This window comes from Perognathus longimembris, chromosome 14 (genome assembly GCF_023159225.1).
Source record: "Perognathus longimembris pacificus isolate PPM17 chromosome 14, ASM2315922v1, whole genome shotgun sequence".
NCBI classification, from domain to species: Eukaryota; Metazoa; Chordata; class Mammalia; order Rodentia; family Heteromyidae; genus Perognathus; species Perognathus longimembris.
In genome coordinates, this window is record NC_063174.1 from 40,987,663 (window position 1) to 41,008,039 (window position 20,377).

A 20,377-nucleotide genomic window follows, 5' to 3' on the forward strand; every position below is an offset into this window, starting at 1 on the left:
TCGAGATCAAGGGCCTTTAAAGGGTAGAAAAGCACTCTACCCTGAAGCTACTTCGTAGCCCCTAATTTATTAAAACTGTTCAAATTTTATTTTGCTGTTCAATTACCCAGTCTCCAAGGAAGAATGAAGCCAAAGGACTATTTTGTTGGTATGCTCAGCAACTGAGAGTCTTCCCATGTGAAATGTAACTAACAATTTCTCATTCAACTTTAGGCTTACAAAATGTGTCTTTAAAATGAGTATCTGAGCTGGGTACTGGTGGCTCATGAGTATAATCCTAGCTATTCAGAGAGGCTGAGATAAGAAGATCACAGTTCAAAGCCAGCCTGGGCAGGAAAGCCTGTGAGACTATTTCCAAAGAACTGCCCCCAAAAAAGCTTGAAGTGAAGCTGTAGTCAAGTAGGTAGGCTGCTGGCCTTAAGCACAAAAGCTCAAGGACAACACCTTGGTCTTGATTTCAAGCCCCAGGACCAGCACTAAAAAGATAAAAATAAAATAAAAGGAATATCTAGAACTTCTGAATTTATTTGTTGCTTTCAGGGTAGGATCTTGACATTCATGAGGTAAGTTGGTAATAACCCCAAGCATATATTTTTCCTCTAAAATTCAGGAAAGCATGGTTGAAAAAAGTTAAATCGCCTACTTGGTCTTTTGATGAAAATCATTACATAATTAGAAGCAACTGAACTATTTTTCCCATTGAAATAAGTGTTATATCATAGCATAGTGAATTATTAACAGAAACACTAACTTGAACTTGAGTGAGTTATGTGACTGTAATTATGGACAAATAATTATGAGCTGTTGTGGGTCATAAAGTGAACTTAACCACAGAAAAAGTCATATTTCAAAGTTAGCCTTGGACAAAGAGGCAAGTAGTAGAGAAAATAAGGGAGATAATTGAAAGAGTATTCTGAGAAGGAATCTTCATGAAGTTATAGACTCCCTCTGAAGAACTGTACAAAGAGTAGCAGTCTTTTTTATTTTATTTCCTGGTATAAAATCATGCAAATATGACTTAAAGCTGGCATCGATCATAATTGGTTATGCTGTCAATTAGTAGCTTTCCATGCTTGAATTTAAAAATTTTGAAATCTTCCAGAAAGTCAGATTTTGTTCTTTCAGATTTAACATACTGCTTTTGGAACCGGGGCAATACTGGGGTTTTTTAGCCTGGCCTATACTTGTTACGTTGGTGCTCTACTCCTTAGTTATATTCCATCCCTTCTTTTTGATGATTATTTATAGAATCTAGTGAACTTTTGTGCCTGGGCTGGCCTTGAACCTTGATCCTCCAGATCCGAGCCTCCTGAGTGGCTATAGGCATGAGCTTCCATCACCCAGGTAGTTATTTCATATTGTATTTATGGGTGCTGTCTAAATCTTTGACACTCTCTTGCCTTGGCAGTATCAATAGTGAAATCCTCTTCACTGTCTGTGGAAATTATGTCTTTGAACTTATGCATTGTCTCCTTCTATATTGCATGACAATAAGTATCTAAGTATTTCTTATGTGATCAAGGATGAACTTCTTATAAAGTTGGTTGTTACCAAGTTATCTTTGTTCTTAGCATTTAATGATACTGGTGAAAGTATGGTATGAGTTCATATGCCTTGAGCTTGTGTTTTTTTACCCCAGTTGGAAAGTCAGAAGAATTAAAAGGAAGAAATATTACCACTGGGTTTAGAGCTTAAAGCTATAGCCATTAAGAATGACTTTTCATTGTCCATGATAGTAAGAATCTGAAATTCAGGCTTTTGGGAAATTAGAAATTTCTGTACTTCTGGAACTAAGTATTTATAAAAACCACTAAAATAAAAACTTGCCCTGCCGGGCACTCAAGCCTATAATCCTAGCTACTCAGGAATACTGAGATCTGAGGATCGCAGATCAAGTCAGCCCAGGCAGGAAAGTCCGAGACTCTCATCTCCAGTTAATCACCAGAAAACCAGAAGAGGCCGCTGTAGCTCAAATGGTAGAGGGCTAGCCTTGAGCTGAAGAGCTCAGGGACAGCACCCAGGCCCAGAGGTCAAGCCGCATGACCGACAAAAAAACACACAAAACTTTCCCTGGCTCGCACAGTAGCATTCCCAAAGAATGTTAAGGCAGGAGGATAGAAAGTTTGAGGGCAGCTTGGACTACACAGTGAGATTGGCTCAAAAACAAACAAACAACAAAACAGACATAATAACAATAAAAACTAAGAGTAGAGCTCATGCCTAGTACATGTGCAAGGCCCCAAGTTTAATCCCAAGCGCTGCAAATATAAACAAAACCAAAGCCCAGCACCAGTGGCTCCTATCTGTAATCCTAGCTACTCAAGTGGCTGAGATTGATTCAAAGCCAGCCGGGGCAGAAAAGTCCCTGAGAGACTCTTATCTCCAATTAACCAATCAAAAACCAGAAGTGGAGCTATGACTCAAAGAGTACTAGCCTTGAGCAAAAGAGCTCAAGGACCAGTGCCCAGGCCCTGAGTTCAAGTCCCACAACCAAAAAGAAACAAACAAAAAAAAAAACATAAAAAATACTTACCCTGTAGCAAGCCTCCAGCATGCCTGGGTCTGCCGTGGCCCTGTGCATTCCTACAGAGCTTGCCAGAACAGTCTTGAAAGGGTTTGAGGCCTTGTCTTGCTCCATCCCGAGCAAGGTTATAGAAATTTCAGACAATTGGAATAAAAAAAGAAACTTACCCTGTATCTGACAGTTTTTGTTTGTTTAATTGCACTGCCACTATTTGGAAAGACATTCCCTATCTGTTCTGAGGTACTCAAATCCTTGAGCATCTCTCAAGACACCTGTAATCTGATTAGGAGAACAGAGAAATGAGTGAAAAAATGGTTCATAGTGCAATGTGAAGCATGTGCTAAAAGCCACTTGAAGCTAGGCACTTGTGGCTATGCCCATAATCTCAAATAATCAGGGGGCAGAGACCTGGAGGATCACGGTGTAAAGCCAGCCTGGTCAGAAAAATCTGCAAAACTCCATCTCTAATTAACCAACAAAATGCTGGACTGGACACCTGGCTCAAGTGGTAGAGCCAAGTAAGCAAGCTGAGTTCAAGTTCTGGTACACACACCAAACAAACAAACAAAAATACTTGAGTAGTATAGAAGTTCACAGACCTGAAAAGTCAGAATAGACTCACTGTGAACAGAGTATCTTTTAAAAAGTGGTATTTAGGGCTGGGGATATGGCCTAGTGGTAAGAGTGCCTGCCTCATATACGTGAGGCCCTGGGTTCAATTCCCCAGCACCACATATATAGAAAATGGCCAGAAGTGGCGCTGTGGTTCAAGTGGCAGAGTGCTAGCCTTGAGCAAAAAGAAGCCAGGGACAGTGCTCAGGCCCAGAGTCCAAGCCCCAGGACTGGCCAAAAAAAAAAAAAAAAAAAAAAAAAAGTGGTATTTAAACTGGAATGAAAGAAACAAATCTTCCTCATCATCAGAGGCAAATTGGTTCCTTCCTCATGGTAAAATTTAGCTTGACATCTAACAATCTGCATAGCATTTGCTATTGGATTAACATGTATAAATCCTTTTTCTTAACTGTTTTTCTTATTAGCAGTCTAGTTTGATAGTACAAAAAACATTTTTTGTTTATTCTTGTACATATGTGCCAGAAATTATGCATTTAGAGAAGCAAATCCTATGTCTTGATTTGGCCAGAAAAACCATTCAGAAGCCTGTCTGGGCTTACTCTGTTATGCCCATAAGTGGCAACAAGGAGAGTAGTCACTTTACAGCATGTCTCCTCTTACATGAGTTTGACCTGCACCCTGGCAGTGATTTAGATTATTTCTGCTTCTATGTTGAATGGATTCACCAGAGTATCAAAGACCCTTAATTTAAAATATAGATTTTTTTAGTCTTTTCATGTTTGTTATATGTGTACCTCTTTATGACATGCAATAGTGATTTTTAAATTTCTATTAGACATGCTTATGATTGAAACACTGATACAGTTGGTTACTATTACAGCTAATTTCTATTTAAACAAACAAGAATCTTTTTTAAAAGATTAGCAGAAACAATTTTTAAAATTCATAGCATCTCTGATATATATCAGTTCTGGCTTGGCAGACTTTGACCCAGAGCTGTGCAGTGTTTTATTACCCTGAGCTACATAAGGACACATAGTTACAGCACCACTTTTGTAGCAGATATTTTTACAACTCTACAAAATGATTAGACTGACGTAGAGCAATTCTCTAAATTCATGGGTATTAAAATATTCTGGCAGCTGTCTCCTTTTTACTTTTAAGTTGAGACATCATGATGAGATAAGACTACACCAGGCCTGATCCGTACATGAGTGAGGATAAGACCTGGAATTCTCGCTGTACTGACAAGGGCCTTTGTCACTATAAATAGAAGAAATCGTGAGGGAAGGGTTCCTATGATAGAAAATCCTGTTCAATTCCTGTAATATTCTTGTTTTTTTTTTTCTTTTGAAACCTCTACTTCAAAGCACATTTCATGCAGTCAGACAAAAAAAAAGTGGTTATGGTAGAAAAATACCTTTGAATTCTGATTAAAATAACCTACTTTGTATTGAGAAATTAAATCCCAGTTAGTTGTATGTGTTGTTTCATAACTGTAATCCTGTCACTCTAGAAGCAAAGGAGAAAGATTGTGATATGGGTTAACCCAGGCTAAATAGTGAGATCTGTCTCAAAAAGCCCAGTGTTAAGGGTTGTAGCTCAATGGTAGACCTATCTGTGCGAGAACCTGGTTTGACCCCTGGCACTGGGAAACAAAACAAAATCTCTATCCAGAAGCTAGAGGATTGATTAGGGTTAAAAGCATGTTAAGAAGAACCTGGATAGAAGGAACTTACTAGTAAATTGGGTGCAGTGACATGGAATACAAACTTTTTCATCCTGAATATAGGCTTCTAGCTGACCCTTGGGCTCAAAGTCATAGTCCTCAGAGGGGATTGCATCCAAGTCTGGGAAGGTCTCCTTATGACCTCAGCAGCTCTGATCTTAACTTTCCTCCATGGACTTCCTTCCAAGTATCTCAACGTCTCTTAATTAGGAACAATTTACAGTTGCAAGTTGGACTATTATACCTGAGTTAGTTATGTTCTTTGTTGCTATAACAGAATACCAGAGACTGGGTAAAAAAAAGTTCACAGTTCTGGAGGCTGGAAATCAAAAAATAGACAGCCAAATTGAGTGAGAGCCTCTTATGGCATCATAATGTGACAGAAAAGTGGAAAACAAAGTAATCATGCATGAAGGAGACAAAGCATGAGTAGCCTCACTTTGTAACAACTCACTTTTACAAGAGCAAACCCATTCCCATCAGAAAGGTAATAATTAGCTGCATGTGGTGGTGCAGGTTTGAGTATCATGGTCTAAGGCTGACCCTGGACAAAAAGCTGGAAATTCTATCTAAAAAGTAACCTAAATGCGAAAAAGGGTCATGTTAGGCAACACCATGAATAAGTCTCATAAGTGAATGAAGTCAGACACAAATGAGCACATATTGTACAATTTCACTTATATAAAGTTCAAAAAGCAAGCAAAGCCAGTCTGTGGTGTTACAAAATAATGGTTCCTGGGTGGAGCATTGGTGGCTCACACCTGTAATCCTAGCTATTCAAAAGGTTGGGATCTGAGGATCACAGTTCAAAGCCAGTATAGGCAGGGAAGTCCATGAGACTCATATCTCTAGTTAACTACCAGAAGATCTGGAAGTGGAACTGTGGTTCAAGTGGCAGAGCACTAGCCTTGAGCACAAGAGCTAAAGGACAGTGCCCAGGTCTTGAGTTCAAGCCCCAAGACTGGCACCACTAATAATAATAATAAGAATAAGAATAATAATTATTATTCTTATTATTATTATTATTCCCCTGAGATTATGATGATGGCTGGGAGGGCTCAGGGAGGAGGGAGTCTTTTGGGGTACTGCTAATGGGGTAGTGGTTCTCTGTATATTACAGGTGGTGGTTACATGGCTATGTGATTATGAGATTTTTGTGAAATATTTGTGTATACTGATGATTTGTTTGTCTGTGTGTGTGTGTGTGTGTGTGTGAGAGAGAGAGAGAGAGAGAGATGGTCCTGGGGCTTGAACTTTGGGCCTGGTCACTGTCCCTAAGTTTTTGTGCTCAAGGCTAGCACTCTACCACTTGAGTCACAGCTTTAGTTCCAGCTTTTTTGTTGTTAATTAAAGATAAGAATCTAACAGACAGGCTGGGAATATGGCCTAGTGGCAAGAGTGCTTGCCTCGTATACATGAGGCCCTGGGTTCGATTCCTCAGCACCACATATACAGAAAATGGCCAGAAGTGGCGCTGTGGCTCAAGTGGCAGAGTGCTAGCCTTGAGCAAAAAAGAAGCCAGGGACAGTGCTCAGGCCCTGAGTTCATGGCCTCGGACTGGCCAAAAAAAAAACCAAAACAAAACAAGAATCTAACACACTTTCCTGCTTAGGCTAGCTTCCAACCATGATCCTTAGATCTCTGCTTCCTGAGTAGCTAGGATTACAAGCATGAGCCACCAGTGCCTGGCTGATATGTATAATTTTAGATGTGTTATGCTTTAAAAATTAATTTAAAATTTTTTAAAGACTAGTGGCTGAGATAAAAATTGAAACACATTCAGTATTGGAGCTAATAACTAGTCAACTCTTCAGCTGAAATGTAGCTATGCTAGTTTGTTATTTGAAGCTCCTGGAAGTAATTTCTCAAGTATCTGTATTTTTCAAACCAGTTAAGAGAAGAGGATGTTAAAGATTAAACCCACCCCATAGTGAGTTTGCAAAACATTTTTTTTTTTTTTTTTTTTTTGCCAGTCCTGGGCCTTGGACTCAGGGCCTGAGCGCCGCTTCTGGCCGTTTTCTGTATATGTGGTGCTGGGGAATCGAACCTAGGGCCTCGTGTATCTGAGGCAGGCACTCTTGCCACTAGGCTATATCCCCAGCCCTGCAAAACATTTTTTGACCCATCTTTATGTAATGGAATAAAAATAACCTAATTTGGAGCTGAAGAATAGTTGAAATTGCTTTCTGAAGTGTTTTTGTCATTAGTAGCTTTTAACATATACACCCTTTTGTGCCTTAAACGTTTGTATTGTATATAAGCAACCTCAGCATTAAATTTTTGTTCCCAGAAAAGATGGTGATGAATATGATTCAGTAGATGGCAGTGTTCCTCTTTGAAGTGTCTAGTTTCTTAAAGTGTGGGTACATGAGGGGTGAGTCCTAGCAACTTTTTCTTCAGTCAGAGTAAAAAAAGAGTCACATGCTAAGATAAGTAGATCAGGAAGAACAATTTTCTACCTCTGTTGTTCAATGAATGTGTTATGATTGTGAATGAACCAACAAGAGTAAAAGCCCACAAACATAGAGGACATATTTTCCCATAAAATCTTAACAACGATAGTCTGTAAGAAGTTTGTTTACAGTATTACTTTGGGGAGAGGAATGTTTGGGGTAGAATATTTAAGGTGGACTTGGGCTGTGTCATTTTTCCCTGTATTTAGGACTATGTATATGTCAAGATTACGATCATGATTAACTGCTTGGGACAAAGATGTCAGTGAAATGTATTGATGAGGACATTAGGATGCAGTTGAGCAGAAATTAAAAGAAAATTCAAAGTTGACTGATCTGGGTTTTTGTTTTTGTTGTCCTTTACCACGAATGAGTGCTACTTTAATCTATTTTAATATTAAAATTACCTTAAAATTATTATACTAGAGGAGAAATTGGTGTTGCTGAAATTGGTAGCATATAGGGATGTTAGTTGTAAGAACCTTTGTGTGTGTGTGTGTGATTGGATTTTGAACTCAAGGCCTCATACTTAAGCTGGCACTCTACCACTTGAGCTACATCTCCAGCCCTGCCTTTTGTATTGGCTATTTTGGAGGTAGAATTTAGTGGACATTGGTGTCTGGCTTGGCCTTGAGCCATTATCTTCCAGATCTCAGCTTCCTGTAGCTAGGTTTACAGGCATGAGCACTTAGCACCCAGCTTTTTGTAAGGCATTTGACATAGGGTAATATGCCATAGAAGAGTTTTCAGTTAGTCAACAGGCAAAAATGCATGTATTATGCAGAATGGGACCATTTCACAAATTATCATTGGTTGGAATCAAAACTACATCCAAGTCTTGACTTTGCTCTTTATTAGCTAGTGACCTTGGGTAAATAAATCACTTAATGTGCTAAAATTTCTCTTTTGTGTAAGTGGGAAATAATTGCTGTGTACTAAATGGGCATATTATATAGGGCATTGTATTGATGGACTATATATTTAATTTTGTATTGTCTTTGTACTGTTTAATTATTTCTTCAAATCTTCTGCCTATAATTATCAGGTTCTTGCTGAGAAACATTGATAATCATAGCTTCATCGGCTAACATTCTGAGTCCCTGGTGCATAGTTTATAAAGTCTTACAACAGCTCCATGGGTAGGTTGGACCATTGACCTCATTTTATAGTTGGCAAATTTCTGGACTCATCTAAGAGCTGTGAATCAAATTTAAGACATTTTAGTATATATCGTTCTGTCTTCCATGATATGCTTGAGTTTTGGCTTTTCCATATCTAGCAATTTAGAAGCCAAGCCATATAAAATACTTTTATATATTGGATACTTAAAATGAAGATGTTAGACCTTAAAGGAATAATTTATTATGTTTCACTGTGAAATTATTAACAGAATACATAATGCATGCAATTACTAATTTAAGAGTGGGAGGGAATTGATGCTTCTGATTTGAGAATGTATTTTGTCTTTAGCCAGAACACAGGCAAATCATTTGTTGACAGTTCAACTCAAGGAGAGAAATTGAGACAGTCTAAAAAGTGTTTATATCTGGTTTGAGAATATGTTATGATTCTATTCACAGATGCACTTTTTAGTTATAGTTTGTTTTAATATTCAAACTGGCTTGACTTCCTACCTTTCTTCCTGTATTTCTCCTTCTGTCTCTCTCTCCCTCTTTCCCTCCTCTCCCTTTGCCCCTCCCTTTCTCCCTCCTCTCCTTTTCCTTCTCCTCTCTCTCTCCCTCTCTCTTTCATGTATGTTTTAGAATGATATCCCATTTATTCTAACTATATTAGACATTGAAATTCTACATGGCAATAGATACTTTTAGAGAATACATTTAGAACTGATAACTAAATACACCAATAATGCAGTACATTTTTTGGTATCTCTGTTAGATAAAAACAAATGAACATATCAACACTTTTCCTTATAAATGTGTTATCTTTCAATATTCCAATAAAGATTTTTCAAAAGTAAATCTCAGGTGGGCACTTGTGGCTCATGCCTATAATCCTAGCTCCTCAGGAGGCAAAGATTTAAGGACCCTGATTTGAAGCCAGCCCAGGCAGGTTAGTCTGTGAAACTCCAATCTCCAGTTAACCACAGAAAACAAGAAATGGAATTGCAACTCAAAGTGGTAAAACCCTTGCCTAGAAGCTTAGGAACAGCACCTAGGCCCTGAGTTCATTCCCCAGGCACAAGGGGAATAAAAGTAAAATTTCTCTTAGAACTCCATAAAAATTAGTCATAATAGTTCAGTTTTGGATGTACAAGACAACTGTAAAAGGAAGCAGTATTATTAACCTGGTACATTTATCCATACTTAGGTTTTCTTAATGTCCTTTTTCTAGTTCAGGTTTCTTCCAGAGTGCCATATTACCACTAGTCATATTTCTTTAACAGTTTCTCAGATTTTCCTTGTTTTTGAAGACCTTGACAGTTTTAAAGAGTACTGGTCAGTATATGGTAGAATGTTCTTCTATTGGGAATTGTCTGATTTTTTTCATGATTACAGTTTGTCTTTCACTGCATTCAATAGGCTGAGTTGGGCAGCTCCATGAGGAAATCAGATTGGGATTTGAAGATATTGATAGTGGATGACCAAAGAGAAGCATTGATAATATATTCTTGATTCTATTCTTCATATTTTAATACCTCTGCCTTTTTTCTTTTTTTCTTTGCCAGTCCTGAGGCTTGAACTCTGGGCCTGGGCCTTATCCCTGAGCCTCTTTGTGCTCAAGGCTAGCACTCTACCATTAAAGCCGCACCACCACTTCTGGCCTTTTCTGAGTAGTTTATTGTAGATAAGAGTCTCATAGACTTTCGAAGCCTGGGCTGGCTTCCAACCAAGATCCTCAGATCTCAGCCTCCTGAGTAGCTAGGATTACAGGTGTGAGCCACCAGCACCCAGCTCAGTTTTTCAGCATTTTAAAATAAAATACCTCTTTTAATTCCCATTAGAAGCAAGAGTGTTGATCTACTTATGCCCCTAAAACATTTCTTTTCTAATTGCATCTATTGGGGCAGTTAGGATAAGTTTTAATGTTACTACTAAGAGCTTTATTTAATCTGTATTGGCCTTTTAATTAGTAATGGACAACTTGGGGTGGATTGTTAATTGAGGAAAATTGTAGAAATGATACACAAAGCTGTTTTGTTACTATAGTCTAAAGCAATGTAAGATTAAAACAGAGTTTAGTTTAGTTACTATTCCAAGACAAATGCTTGAAAGTATTATTTTAGTGGTTTGTATTCCAGCCTGGTTTTGGTTTAAACTCTGCTAAGAATTATTGTCTTTTAAATCACTGAGGTCCTCAATTCCACTCTATTAAGGGCCACTTTTCTGCCAATCCAAAAGCAGCATTCCTGAGATTGATTTTTGTTACAGTGGATAGTAATGGCTGCCTAGTGACAACATTTCCAACTCTTTATATAAACAGAAAGCAATCAAATAAGTACTAATCCAAGGATTATGTGGACCCAAATCCAGTGGCCACAAGAATCTCTGCAGTGTATGTCCCTGGCTCTTTACCTTCTAGTGCCAAGCAGTGTCTCTTCCTGGAAAGCTTGCTTACTGCATGTGTTGCCTGTTAGATTTCTGTATGCTAAACTAAAACACTTCTTGCAGCTCCTGAATGGAATTTAAAAAGACACTTACATTTCCATAAATAAATTAGGAATTCAGTGATTTCTTCGGGCTAATCAGGGCAGGCTGATAAACCTTGCTAGCTGTTTAATAAATGAATTGTGACTGATTACCTATTAATATGGACGCCTCAGGAATTCACCCTGGGGGAAGCAGAGCAGTGAAATAGAGAGGGGCATGGCCCCATGGGAAATCAGGGCTTCATGTTTGCAGCTTAAATATCTCTGTGAAGTATCAATAAGGAGGTAATTGAATTTTGAACACAAACATGAGCGCTGGATGGATGAAAGGGGGAGGGGGATCAGATTGTCTCTTCTCTGCCCCTTCATTCTCCCCTCCCCTTTTCCTTAGAGACCACTCTAGTAAAGATAGATGCTAAATCCATTAAATAAAGATTAGACTCTGTCGTAGTAGAAAATGGCAGCTTAGCTAGATCCCTGGGCAAATTGGGGTCCTTTGCAATACAGAAAATTAAAATATACATTTTTAACAAGTATGCTATCTTGCTAGCAATAATCTAGGTTAGCTTGTGGGGTCTGCTCTTCCTTTGGATTTTGTTTAGACAGATCACTTTCTCCTGTATTAATGCCAGTCTTTTCTATATTCCTGGAGCAGAAAGAACTGGGTTTATTTATTTATTTATTTTAAAGCTTCTGTTGAGGCCTTTTCTCTAGCATCCTGCTTGCTTGTAATCAGAGGAGTGGGAAGGAGATTAGTGTCCCGTGAATTGACGGCAGATAAATGTTCCCTCCCCTTAACTGGTGAGTCCAGAAGAGACCAATCACTTGTATTTCAGGGATGATTGGAGACTGTACAGCTGAGCACAAAAAGGGCTAAAGACTGAAATAAACATTGATGTTTTGAGATGCAATTTTATTTGCCTTCATTTTTTTCTAGATAAGATTATAGATTTGCTTTGTCTTTCAATTTTAAGCCTGATAAAGTCATATTAATGTAGGGAAAGAATTGGCATCATCTGGTTATAGATCATATTTAGCTCATTGTTAGCAATAACAAAAAACAAACATGAAGCCTGAATAGTTTTGTTAACTGCATGTGAATTCTCAGTATTTGCTATTTGGACTAACCATTGTTTATGTATCATCTATAATTGACCAATTTAATAATGAGTATTAAGTTGTTGTGGGGTGACGATGGCTTGTGCCTGTAATCCTAGCTACTCAAGAGGCTGAAATCTGAGGACTGCAGTTCAAAGCCAGTCTGCACAAAAAAGTGTGTGAGATTCTTATCTCCAGTTAACCACCAAAAAGCCAAAAAGGGTGCTATGACTCAAGTAGTAGAGCACTAGCCTTGGGGGAAGAGGGGTAAGCTCAGGGACAGCACCAGACCCCGAGTTCAAGCCCCAGAACTGGTATTTAAAAAGTTAAGTGACTTAGTCAGTAGTGAAGAAACTCTGATTATTTTGTTGCCAGAGATAGAGTCTTTAAAACAAAAACAAAAAAAAAAAACAGCCACTGGTGACTCATACCTGTAACCCACTCAGGAAGCTGAGATTTAAGGATGACAATTTGAAGCCAGCTTTGGCAAGAAAGTCTTTTCTCTTCAACTTCTTTTTGAAAACTTGTACTTGTCCTTGAGACAATTTCAAATAAATTTTTGTCATCGTTAAAATTTGAGGTCTCTGTGTGATGCTTTGAGGATTTACCATGGAAGAAAAAATATACAACTCCTTGGTCTTTTTAATTAGGAACTTTGTGTATCATTTGCCAGATGGTATTTCAGATGTTGCTCATTCTGTTTCAACTTCCAGAGATGTTTTGATGATCAAGTTTTCCATGATTTGGTCTTAGAACATTTTCTTTATAATTGAACTTTGTTTTACAGTTACAACAAGAAAAATGTATGTATGTTCTTCATACAACTCGTACTTTTCTCTGTAGAAATCAGATTTACTTAACATGACTACCACAGTTCATAAATGACCCTTAATAATTTTGAATGCCACTTCTCAGAGCCAGATAACCCCAAATTTCAGTCTTTTAATCCTTGTCATGTTGCAAAACTACATTGATGTATCCAGATGATTACAGTTTTCTTTTTTGGGAGGCGGGGGGAGACAAAGTTTTCTTTATAGATTTGGGAAGGTACACCATGCTTCTACTCAAGGTCATTTTTGTAGTTCAGAGGTCTTTTATTTTTTTACATCTCTAGGCCATGAATTCATAGGGAATAGGTTCCAATAGTTCAGGCTTCTTTCCATTGGTTCTCACAAAGTGTGCTTCTCTGGGTGGGGCAGGCGCTTCCAAGTTCCTTTCTCTTTGGCTTCCTTCTTTTTCTGGTCATTTTCCTTCACTCGTTTCAGGACGCTGTCTCGGCGCTTAGAGTGCTTAATGTGCTCAATACGCACATTAATCCTCTTGGCAAGGTTCTTGCCCTTAACTTGCTTGTTCACAACAATGCCAACAGCATGCTGGGTAACATTGTAGACCCTTCCACTTTTGCCATGGTAACATTTGTGGGACATTCTTTTTTAAGCAGTACCCATTCCCTTGATGTCTACAATATCACCCTTCTTTTTTTTTTTTTTTTTTTTTTTTTGGCCAGTCCTGGGCCTTGAACTCAGGGCCTGAGCACTGTCCCTGGCTTCCTTTTGCTCAAGGCTAGCACTCTGCCACTTGAGCCACAGCGCCACTTCTGGCCATTTTCTGTATATGTGGTGCTGGGGAATTGAACCCAGGGCCTCATGTATACAAGGCAAGCTCTCTTGCCACTAGGCCATATCCCCAGCCCAATATCACCCTTCTTGTAGATTCTCATGTATGTGGCCAAAGGAACAACTCCATGTTTCCTGAAGGGCCTAGAGAACATGTATCAGGTACCTCTCCTCTTTCCCTTTGTGTTTGTCATTTTGAATTACATTTTGAAATTACTGAAAGATGGTGGTTCCAGCCAAAAGGGATGATTATAGTTTTCTTTTTAAATCTCTGCTTCTACTCATTCTCCTGGGTCTTGGAGGCCCTTCCAACCTTACCAGTGACATAGGTTTGCTGGCATCTGGGAAACAAAGTATTTAAGATTTCTGTATTCTGGCTTGTGTTACAAACTCATACCTTTAATTTTAGCTACTAGAGAGGCTGAGATCTGAGTATGTCGGTTTGAAGCTAGCCCAGGCAGACAAATCTGAGACTCTAATCTCCAAATAACCAAAAAAAGCCAGAAGTGATTATATGATATGGTTCAAGTGGTAGAGTGTCAGCTATGAGCAAAAAGGTTGAACAAGAGCACAAGCCTCTGAGTCCAAGCCCTGGAACCAGCTTTAAAAGCTGTATCGCTATGTGGGTTAATGATAGAGTGCTTGCATAGCATGCATGAAACCTGGGTTCAATTCCACAGTACCACATAAACAAAAAAGCTGGAAGTGGCCCTGTGGCTCAAGATGTAGAGTGTTAGCCTTGAGCAAAAAGAAGCCAGGGACAGTGCTCAGGCACTGAGTCCAAGCTCCAGGACTGGCAGAAAAAAAAGTATTCCTCATTAATGAATTATCTATAAATGTTTATTGTTTTTATTAATAAAATTAAGTATAGACTGTATCATTTATAAAATAAATTTTAGTACAAAAAATTCTGATATTAAAAATCTCACTCAGGGGGCTGGGGATATGGCCTAGTGGCAAGAGAGCTTGCCTCGTATACATGAGGCCCTGGGTTCGATACCCCAGCACCACATATACAGAAAACGGCCAGAAGTGGCGCTGTGGCTCAAGTGGCAGAGTGCTAGCCTTGAGCAAAAGGAAGCCAGGGACAGTGCTCAGGCCCTGAGTTCAAGGCCCAGGACTGGCCAAAAAAAAAAAAAAAATCTCACTCAGGCAAGCACTGATGGCTCACACATGTAATCTTAGCTACTCAGGTGGCTATCAGAGGATCACAATTTGAAGCCAGCCCAGGCAGGAAAGTCTATGAGACTCTTTTTTTCATATATATTTTATATATATTATTATTATCAAACTGAATTATAGAGAGGTTACAGTTTCGTACATTAGGCATTGGATACATTTCTTGTACTGTTTGTTACCTCATCCCTCATTCCCCCCTCCCCCCTCCCTCCATGAGACTCTTATCCCCAGTCAACCACCAGAAATCTGGAAGTAGCACTGTGGCTCAAAGTGGTAGAGCACTAACCTTGAGCCAAAGAGCTCAGGAACAGTGCCCAGGCCCTGAGTTCAAGCCCCACGACTGACTTCCCCCCCCCCCCCCCGCAAAAAAAAAAAAACCTCACTCCAATTATCCCTGAATTTTTTAGTGAAATAAAGAATATATTGACTTCATCTCTCTTCTTTCTGGTGATATTAGCATAGCATTTATTCAGTCATATAACTTTTGCCTGCCTTTGTATATATCTAACGCAGTATGATTTAAAAAATCTTCACTGGCCAGGTGCCCACTGGCTCATGTCTGTAATCATAGCTGCTCAGGAGGCTGGGATCCGAGGATCATGATTCCAAACCAACTAGGACAGGAAAGTTTTTGAAACTCTTATCTAAACTACCAAAAAGCCAGGAGGGGAAGTATGTATGGCTAAAATGACAGAATACCAACCTTGAGGGAAAGCTCCCATGCCTTGAGTTCAAGCCCCAGTAGTGGCACAAATAAAAGAAATAGGTGAATTGTAATATTGTAACAGTTACTGATTGATTTGCACTTCTGCATGCATGTGAGTAATATTCAGCTGTCTTATTTTGTTCAGGATATTTCATGGTTTGTAGAGTTCCTAAAATTATAAACAAAATTGTATATTTGTATGTATGCATATGCATTTTTTTCTGGTGTTATAAGATTTGTGTGTGTGTGTGTGTGTGTGCGAGAGAGAGAGAGAGAGAGAGAGAGAGTGTCCTTGGGTTTGAACTCAGGGCTCAGGGCCTGGGAGCTGTCCCTGAGCTTTTATCAAGGTTAGCATTCTACCATATGAGCCACAGCTCCACCTTTGACTTTTTTTTATTTTAAATCAGTTGTGAGGCATGACTTCAAGGCCTGGGTGCTGACCTTGAGATCTTTTTTGTTCAAGGCTAGTGCTCTACCACTTTGAGCCACAGCTCCACTTTCATTTTTTGTTGTTGTTTTGTTTGTTTCTTTTTGTTTTTTGCCAGTCCTGGCGCTTGGACTCAGGGCCTGAACACTGTCCCTGGCTTCTTTTTGCTCAAGGCTAGCACTCTGCCACTTGAACCACAGCGCTGCTTCCGGCTTTTTCTATATATGTGGTACTGAGGAATCAAGCCCCGGGGCTTCATATATACAAGGCAAGTACTTTACCACTGGGCCATATTCCCAGTCCCTGTTTGTTTGTTTTTGAGTAGTTAATTGGAGGTAAGAGCCTCACAGGGACTTTCTTCCCTGGCTGGCTTCAAACTAGGGCCCTTAGATCTCAGCCTTCTGAGTAGCTAGGATTATAGCATGAGCCATGGACACCCAGCTTTGTTATAATTTTTTTTTTTTAAAAGAGTGCTGTTAGGGTTTCATTCTACTCTCCAGAAAAGATGTATTAGAGTCCTAACTTCTATTACCTCAGAAACTGATTAGTCTTTATAAAGATAATTAGATTAAAGTAAGGTCCTCAGTGTTAGCCCTAATCCAATGACTATAGCCTTATATAAAGGAAAAATGTAGACACAGGCAGGCAAGCATAGAGGACAATGTGGAGACATATGGGAACAATCAGATCTTTTCCTCCTAGCCCTCGGAAGGAACCAACCCTGCTGATGTCTTGATCTTGGACTTCTAGCCTCCAAAACTGTGAGAAAATAATTTTATTTTATTTATTTATTTTTTTGGCCAGTCTTGTGGCTTGGACTCAGGGCCTGAGCACTGTCCCTGGCTTCTTTTTGCTCAAGGCTAGCACTCTGCCACTTGAGCCACAGTGCCACCTCTGGCCGTTTTCTGTATATGTGGTGCTGAGGAATTGAAATCAGGGCCTCATGTATACGAGGCAGGCACTCTTGCCACTAGGCCATATTCCCAGCCGAGAAAATAAAATTCTTGTGAGGAAAAGGAATTCTCTTATTTAAGCTACTCACGTTTGTGGAAGTTCGTTGTGGTAACCCTAGGAAGTTAACATAATCTCTTATCAGTTACAGTACATTTGTCTATAAATCACACCCACAAAAAAAAAAAAATACTCAGGCCTGGGAATATGGCCTAGTGGCAAGAGTACTTGCCTCGCATACATGAAGCCCTGGGTTCAATTCCCCAGCACCACATATATAGAAAATGGCCAGAAGTGACGCTGTGGCTCAAGTGGCAGAGTGCTAGCCTTGAGCAAATAGAAGCCAGGGACTGTGCTCAGGCCCTGAGTCCAATGCCTAGGACTGGCAAAAAACAAAGAAACTCAACAGGGCTTAAAGGAAAAGATGTCCCATGTAACAGAAACAATTCATTTTCAGTATTAATTTGGTGATGTAGTAAGTCCTGCCTTTCTGCTGTGTCAACTTTAGATGTTCAGTTGCAAGGTGACTCTTAGTTTTTCACATCATGGTACCTCCACATACTGCTGTCCTTACTATCCCAAGATAGGAAGGGGATTCATCCCTACAAAGTTGGACTAGAGCAAACTCCAAGTTTAGCTTGAATGTTTATGTCTGTAGAAGGCCATGGCTGACTCTTAGATTAGGTCATTTCTGCCTCTCCCCTATGCCCAGTATATATGCCACACCAGTACCATCTACTTGCCCTTCACTAACCCTGTATTGCAGTTACTTTTTAGAATGGTGTCTCTTTTGCTGTCCTCTGAGATGTCAGTATGATAATATGAAATTGCAGCATAGGAGGGAAGAGGCTAGTCTCTGGGTTCTGTCAGCCTAAGTAATGTCACTACCAAAAAGATAGGTTTGGCTACTGGAGCTATTGCTGCTTTTGTTTTTCTTTTGTCTCTACATGAAGGTATTTATAAATATATGAGTCCACAGGAATGTTGGCTGAGTATGGTAGCACACACGTGTAATCCTATCACCCAGGAAGCAGAAGCAGGAGATTGTCGGTTCAAGGCCACTTTGAGCAAAAGTAGTAAAACATTGTCTTTAAAAAATAATAATAATACGAGAAGGAAATAAATGCTAGTATTAACTCAAGATATGATATAGCCATGCACAGAATTGTTTATGGACCTAAATATCCATCTCTATCAGCTTATAATTTCTGTAGATTAAAAGGAATTTCAGGGGCTGGGAATATGGCCTAGTGGCAAAAGTGCTTGCCTCGTATACACGAAGCCCTGGGTTAATTCCCCAGCACCACATATATAGAAAATGGCCAGAAGTGGCGCTGTGGCTCAAGTGGCAGAGTGCTAGCCTTGAGCAAAAAGAAGCCAAGGACAGTGCTCAGGCCCAGAGTCCAAGGCCCAGGACTGGGGAAAAAAAAAAAAAAAAAAGGAATTACATAGTTTCCATGTGCATCTGGAGATTCTGAGTTCTCTGGGTGAGCATTGTTTCTGTATTATTTATAGTAAGGGGGAAGAGTTTAGCTTTGGAAACCTTTTTTTTTAAAATATCCTTTTCAGGGCTGGGAATATGGCCTAGTGGTAAAAGTGCTTGCCTGGTATACATGAAGCCTTGGGTTTGATTCCTCAGCACCACATATATAGAAAAGGCCAGAAGTGGCGCTGTGGTTCAAGTGGCAGAGTGCTAGCCTTGAGCAAAAAGAAGCCAGGGATAGTGTTCAGGCCCTGAGTTCAAGCCCCAGGAATGGCAACAGAAACAAAACCAAACAACAAAAAATATCCTTTTTACTTTCCTAAATCTTTTATATGTTAGGCAATACTGTTTTTCATAAACTCTTTCTAGTTCATGTCAACATTAATTAACTTACTCTTTACTTTCCCAAGCTCTAATGGAAATACTGGATTATAACCAGTCTAATACTCTCTAGACATTCTACCAGACACTTTGCTCAGTGTGATTTAACACAGTTTATAATCACTCCTTGCAGTCTTGAGGCCAGTTCTCAATTCATGAGACTCATATATCCTGACTAGTTTTAATTAATTTTGCAAGGAAGATGCCAGGAGAAGGAGTATTAAATGCTTCTTTAAAATCAAGCTGTTTCATCTATTGGGTCCTTGTCAGCCACTAATCTTACAATTTTATCACAACAAAATACAGAAGTTTTCTGACACAGTCTTGTTCTCTAGTGGTTAGTACTCATGGTTTGGGAAAACCTTATGCTAATAATTTTCTTATTCAAAATGAATAGTAGTCAAACAGTTTAACAAAATGAATACCAGGAAGCTGAAACATGGAGGGTTTGTGTTGGGGAAAGACAAATGGAGAGAGGAAGGGTGAGCAGGTGCAGTTATTATCTTTATTGTACATATGTGAAAATGGAACCACATAACTTGAGGGTATTGGGTAGGGTTGAAAAAGTTGAGGGAGAATCATAGTAGGGGTGAGATTGTTCAAGATGTATTGTACTTATTAACTGATTTGCTGAATTGAAACTCTTTATAAAACTACTTAGGGCCCGGTGCCAGTAACTCACACCTTTAATCCTAGCTACTCAGGAGGCTGAGATCTGAGCACCATGGTTCAAAAATAGCTCTGGTAGGAAAGCCCATGAGATTCTTTATCTCTTTTTTTTTTTTTTTTTTGCCAGTCCTGGGCCTTGGACTCAGGGCCTGAGCACTGTCCCTGGCTTCCTTTTTGCTCAAGGCTAGCACTCTGCCACTTGAGCCACAGCGCCACTTCTGGCCGTTTTCTGTATATGTGGTGCTGGGGAATCGAACCCAGGGCCTCATGTATATGAGGCAAGCTCTCTCGCCACTAGGCCATATCCCCGGCCCCTCTTTATCTCTTTAACCAACAAAAATCTGGAAGTGGAACTGTGACTTAAGTGGTAGAGCACTAGCCTTGAGCAAAAAGAGCTCAGGGACAGCTCCCAGGCCCTGAGTTCAAGCCCCAAGGCCGACCCAAAAAGAAGAAAGATTATTAAGGAATTTCTCTAGTTTTATAACAGAAATTGTTGGAATTCATCCTTCAGCATAAAAATTTGAGGGTCAGCTTTAATTGGTATCACACTATGTTGTGTTTGTTTGGCCTTTTGGGAGGACCCAGTCAGGAGTAATTTGAATAGGATGAAAGGTGTGGAAGAAGAGTCTAAGGTTTCGTGGGGAAATCTTCCAAAGAGAAGACATTCTCCGCTGAAGACATTCTGCTGTGGGGATGGATGTATTGCCCACTTCCAGTAGTGTGTTTCCTGAGCAGCCTACCCCCGTGGAGCCCATCACTAAACTGTGAGGGCACCTTTGCTAGAACCCTACATGCCATCCTGCTTCTCATAGCACTGGAAAACCACACAGTGCAATAAGGAAAAGTGCCTTCTTGCTTCAGCCTGAATATCTTTCTCCAGTGCCCTCTATTGGTGAAGCTTAACATGGCGACAGCTAGCAAAACAGTGTAGCTTGCTGATAGGTCCAGCTGTATGACCACAGAGCAGGGTAAAGAAGGGTA

At 39.7% G+C, this 20,377-nt stretch overlaps 1 protein-coding gene and 1 non-coding gene across 2 annotated transcripts in view; both read left to right on the forward strand.

The window, feature by feature from the left end:
- Window positions 1-20,377, forward strand: part of Lin52 (lin-52 DREAM MuvB core complex component) — a 109,412-nt gene that overhangs the window by 53,136 nt on the left and 35,899 nt on the right. The gene's annotated exons all lie outside the window — the stretch shown is intronic.
- On the forward strand, window positions 2,538-2,670 carry LOC125363699. Its single transcript, XR_007213292.1, has one exon. It is a non-coding gene; the product is annotated as a small nucleolar RNA SNORA9 (small nucleolar RNA).